At 42.2% G+C, this 5,868-nt stretch overlaps 1 pseudogene; it reads left to right on the top strand.

Annotated features, from left to right (window-relative positions):
• Positions 1-919: 919 nt before the first annotated feature.
• LOC132654044 (vomeronasal type-1 receptor 44-like) lies at positions 920-1,847 on the top strand (annotated as a pseudogene).
• Positions 1,848-5,868: the final 4,021 nt, after the last annotated feature.

The following is a 5,868-nucleotide window of genomic DNA, read 5'->3' on the forward strand; positions in this document are numbered from 1 at the left end:
TGCTTGGTGTGTAGGTAGAATCCTCACACCTAGGGGCTTCTTGACTGTGCATATGTTCCAGAGTTGCTGACTGGAGCTCATCTTCTGAGTGCTTATGGTCACACTCTGAAGAAATGGCAGATAGTCGGCAGGATTTGATTCAGAGTCCAAACTGGTAATTATTTGTTCTGGAGATTAATAAGACCATTTGGCCTGGCCGGGCAGTGGTGGTGCATGTTTTCAATCCCAGCACTCAGGAGGCAAAGGCAGGAGGATCTCTGAGTTCTAGGTCAGTGTTGTCTACAGAGTGAGTTCCAGGACAGCCAGGACTACATAGAGAAACCCTGACTTGAAAAACCGAGAGAGAGAGAGAGAGAGAGAGAGAGAGAGAGAGAGAGAGAACGAGGAGGAGGAGACAGAGGTAAGAGGGGCAGGGAGGGGGAGAGAGACAGACAGAAAGAGACATAGAGAATGAATGATTAATGACTGAATGAAAAAGAGAGTGAATGACTACTTGGCCAGCAATGAAGAGGGCAGTGAGATAAATGACCCTGTGCACGTGGGTCTGACAATCAAGTGAGATGCAGCTATTACCCCTGAATAAACCAAACATGTGGATCAGGAGAGGTTAATTTTTTATAACTTGTGGAAATGTTTAATGTACAAGAAAGTTTGTATTTTGAGACAGGCCTACAATGGTCTGCACAGTTCAGTTTTGCATGGGAAGCATCAGGACAGTGGGGACAATGGGGACTATGGGGATGGCCTCAAGGGAGTCTGAGATGGAGCTGAGTTCTTTTTGGATGAGGTGGAATTGGGATGAATTGACATGTTGTTGCCATCTCAGTGTTGGGGGGTAATGCTTCATTACCAGTATTTGTAATGAAGAGTTTTCTCTTTTCTCCTCAGATTTTTGGTACTTCAAATACACACACATACAATGAATAAAGCCAGCATACTCCACACTAACACAAACATTAAAATCACCTTGTTCTCTGAAATGAGTGTTGGGATCTCAGCCAACAGCATCCTTTTCGTCTTCCATCTCTGTATGCTCATTGGTGCGCACAGGCCTAAGCTCATTGATCTTGCCATTGGTTTCTTGGCCCTGACCCAACTACTGATGCTGCTAACTATGGGACTCATAGCTGCAGACATGTTTATGTCTCAGGGGAGTTGGGACCCCACCACATGCCAATCCCTTATCTATCTTATCTATCTTGAGGGGCCTCTCCCTTTGTGCTGCCTGTCTGCTGAATGTCCTCTGGACCATCATCCTCAGCCCTAGAAGCTGCTGCTTAGACAAGTTTAAACATAAATTTGCCCCTGACATCTCCTGCACCCTTTTTCTTTGTGTTCTCTACATGTCTTTTAGCAGTTACCTCCTGGTATCAATAAGTGCCATCCCCAATTCGACCTCAGATAATTTTATGTATGTTACTCAGTCTTGCTCACTTCTCCCACTGAGTTACTCCAGACAAAACACATTTTCCACACTGGTGGTCTTCAGGGAAGCCTTTCTTATCAGTCTCATGGTGTTCTCCAGCGGGTACATGGTGACTCTTTTATACAGACACATGAAGCAGGCCTGGCATCTTCACAGCACCAAACTTTCTCCAAAAGCATCCCCAGAGCGAAGGGCCACCCGGACCATCCTGCTGCTCATGAGCTTCTTTGTGGTTCTCTACATTTTGGACAGTGTTATCTTCCACACAAGAATGAAGTTCAAAGATGGCTCTCTGTTCTACTGTATCCAGATTCTTGTGTCCCATGGCTATGCCACAGTCAGTCCTCTTGTGTTTATTTGCACTGAAAAGCATATAACTAAATTTTTAAGGTCACTGTGGGACAGGAAATTAAATATCTGATTAATCAATGATGGGTAAAATTGTACACTCCTTAATACAATCCAATATGTTGCCATCATATCATGACGTAGTAGGAACATTCTGTGGCTTAAACTGATATGTGAAAACATCCTTTTAACATTCCATCTGTTTACTCTGTGTGTGGATGGCAAGTATATAAAACAATATTAAACTGCATTCCCACTCAGATATCACATGAAGTTTATCTTTCTCAACGGGTTTTCAAAGGAGGTCTGTGAAATGGCTCTCATCTGTCTTTTTTAGCACATTACTTTTTTATTTATTTATTTATTTATTTATTTTGGAATTTGTGGCAGGGTTTCTCCATGTAGCCCTGGCTATCCTGGGCTTGCTTTGTAGATCAGGCTGACCTCATACTCACAGAGATCTACCTGCTTCCCTGAGTGCCGGGATCAAAGGCATGTGCCATCATGCCCAGATTACTTTTAATTTTTTTAAAAAATGATTTAACTTTTAACTGTGTGTGTATGTTTTTGTGTCTGTGCTTGTGTCTGTGTGTGTGTTTGTGTGTGTGTATGTGTGTGTGTGTGTGTGTGTACGTGAGTGCAGGTCATCCTGGAGGCCAGAAATGTCAATTACTCTTAGAGCTAGACTTATAGGCAGTTGTGTGCCACCCAAGGGTGAGTGGTGATAATTGAACTTGAGTCTTTTAGAAAACAGTTTGCATATGTGCTGAGCCATCTCTCTGGCACAGCCCATTAGTTTAAATATGACATTTTCAATAAATCAATGCCTCAGTTGTTTATATTTGGAAAAATATACAAGGAAACACTGTTTTGAGAATAAATTATCACAGGATGCAGAACACACACACACACACACACATACACAGAGCCAAAATGATATGCAGAGAAGCATCCTGTCATTTGCATAATGGTGCTCATATGGCCTGATTTAAAACAGTCAAAGTAGAAACAGCCACTGTCTAGAAGTGTCAGGATGTGGGATCAGGTCATGGCCTCCCCTTGTTAAGGAATGCTAGTCAGAACATGAAGAACACCTCGAATGTCTGCCATGCCAGTCAGGTACACTGCACAATCTTGATGAGTTACTTATGAAAGACAGAGCTTAGATGTGTCAAAGGAATAGAGACCATAGACAAAGTGCTTTATCTGGGCTCAAAAAATCCAAATTTAAGTAGGAAACTAGTCACAGATAGTTACTCAGCTGCACTATTGATATACTCCAGGGACCTGAGGGCTTGCAGCATGCCTGCTTAATTGAGACTAATCAGATACCTGCCCAGAGCACACTTCCTGTGAGAGAACACGGACTCAGTCACACAAGTCACACAGTTGAACACACTCACAGGAAGACTTCACACAGCTGAACCCACTCACAGGCATACTTTACAGTGCAGAACACACACTTAGAGACTTACTTCCCACAGTAAAACTGTTATCTGTCACTCAGTGTGAGGATATGTCACAAGCATGGACCCCACTCACACCCAGAATCGAGTAATTTCAGTGTTGACACTTACATATAATCTAAAGAAATAACTGAAAACTGGTTAGTGGAAAAAGAAAGATCAGAGAAGATCTGTTCCATGTTCTGTCTACACTCTGAGTGAGACCTAGAGCCTCAGACAGGCTGTAAATTAACAAAAAGAATGGAATTTAACTAGGTAACATGAGAGAACATTTCACACACCAAGGACATGGAGGAGAAGAAATAAACCACACAACTGTAAGTTGTATAAACCCACGAGCAGACATTTGCCTGGTGGCTCAAGTCTATAACCATGAAATCAAAACAGGAGGATAGTAAGTTCAAGGCCAGCCTGAGCTACAGGATGAGTCCAGACTAGCACATAACAGTCACAAAGCAAAAATAATTATAAGAATAAAATATTATTTTAAAATCCAATATAAGATGGGTGGTGGAGGCGCATGCATTTAATCATAGCACTCAGATGGCAGAAACAGGAGATTCTCTGAGTTCAAGGTCAGCCTAGACTTTAAATCAGGTTCCAGGGCAACTAGGGCTACATAGAGAAACGCTGACTCAGAAAAAAAATTCCAAATTAAACAAAAGGAAATGTGCACAGGAAAGGATTAACCTTTCTTCTTCACAGTGGGTGAAGAGCATAAACGAATGTGCTGATCCCATGGTAAAGGTGAGCTGTATGATGGTGGCAAAATCAAGCCCATGGATTCATAAACACAGGGTGGACAGGTACTGCTCAGCCCTGACATAAACCATGCTCTGCACACATTTTCTCAACATGAGGAGATGGGCAGGCTGAGTCCATGTTGTAGAGGAGGAAACTTTTTCTCCTCCCTGGATGTAGTGCACCCTCAGTGCCACAGTCACACAGCATGCACTAGGTCTGCAGAAGGTTTGCTTCTTTCCATTGCACGCTTTATTTCTGTTTGTCAGGCTAGACAATTTGAGATATCTTAGCTGACATTCTTGTAGTATCTCTTTTAGTAAAGCTGAATCAAGAGCAGATAAATCAATTAAATAGTCCTATATACCCTAAAGAAATAGAAATAGTCATCGAAAATCTCCCGTCCAAAAAAAGACCAGGACCAGATAGTTTCAGCACAGAATTCTACCAGACCTTCAAAGAAGAGTTGATTCCAATTCTCTTCAAACTATTCCATGAAATAGAAACAGAAGGAACACTTCCCAACTCATTCTATGAAGCCACAGTTACCTTGGTACCTAAACTACACAAAGACCCAAAAAAGAAAGAGAATTTCAGGCCAATCTCTCTTATGAACTTCAATGCAAAATACTCAACAAAATGCTTGCACACTGAATACAAGAACACATCAAGGATATCATCCACTATGACCAAGTAGGCTTCATCCCAGGTATGCAGGGGTGGTTCAATATATGGGAAACTGCTACAACTGTTGCTGCTAAGGCTTGCTGCTGTGGCTGTCCAGTCCGGAGCCTCAAAAAAAAGTCTCCTATTTGCTGTGTGCTTTTATTAATTTTAATCCTCATTCCCGACTCAAGAACCCATTTGACTCTGCTGGCGGTCTCCGGCAGATTGGTGCCTGAACATGGGACTTGAGATACAGGGAATCAGTGAAGGACACCATGGTTGTTGGCAAGCTGGCATCAATAAGTAGAAAGGGCGCAGTGAGTAAATCCAAAAATGGGACAAGGCATTAGCCTAGTGTTTTCTGTATGGATCTCAATCTGTATAAGCAACAGAAAACTGAGAAAGCTAAACTTTCAGGCTCAGAGAAAAGGAGGTTAGAAAGATGGCAGGCTTTAAGAGAAAATGATATTATGCCATCAGCTCCTCCAGAGGAGTTATATTTCCCTCCTGATGACAGTAATTTCTTGCCAGAAGGAGACTTTGAGGAAGACTTACATCCTAATGAGGTTGCAGATTTGGAGGAAGAACCAGATCAGTATTATTCTGAAAGATACCCTCCAGTTCAGGGTATGCATGTTACAAAGTATAAGCCTTGGCAAAAAGAAATTAAAAGACTGGAGTGTGGCTTGGAGGAAATAAACAGAAAAATTAGAGAATTAACTACTAGGGAATATGAAGCTCAATCTCCCACTCCAACCTTATCATTGGTTGCAGGTTTGGACCCTCCTCCTGGGAGTTCTACAGTTGCAGTGGCCCAAAAGACAGGGGGATCTTTTCCTTTGTCCACTGTACAGGCAACTCTATCCCCTTTGCAAGCTTCTTTACAAGAAGCTAGGCAAAATGAAGAAGATGTATCTGAGTTTTATGGTTTTCCAGTTCTGGAGCAACCTGATGGACAGGGTAATATGGTGAGAGTCCATGCTCCTTTACCTTTTAAACAGATAAGAGAATTAAAATGTGCATGCTGCCAATAAAGTCCTACAGCACCTTTTACCCAGGCTTTGTCTACTGAGGCTCTCTGCCTAGGGGACTGGAAAGAGTTAGCAAGAGCATGCTTATCAGGAGGAGATAATTTATTATGGAAGTCAGAATTTGCAGAGCATTGTCAAGCTACAGCTGAACTTAATTGAGCTCAGGGACTTCCTATAACTTATGACATGC

Source organism: Meriones unguiculatus, chromosome 5 (assembly GCF_030254825.1).
Source record: "Meriones unguiculatus strain TT.TT164.6M chromosome 5, Bangor_MerUng_6.1, whole genome shotgun sequence".
Taxonomy (NCBI): Eukaryota; Metazoa; Chordata; class Mammalia; order Rodentia; family Muridae; genus Meriones; species Meriones unguiculatus.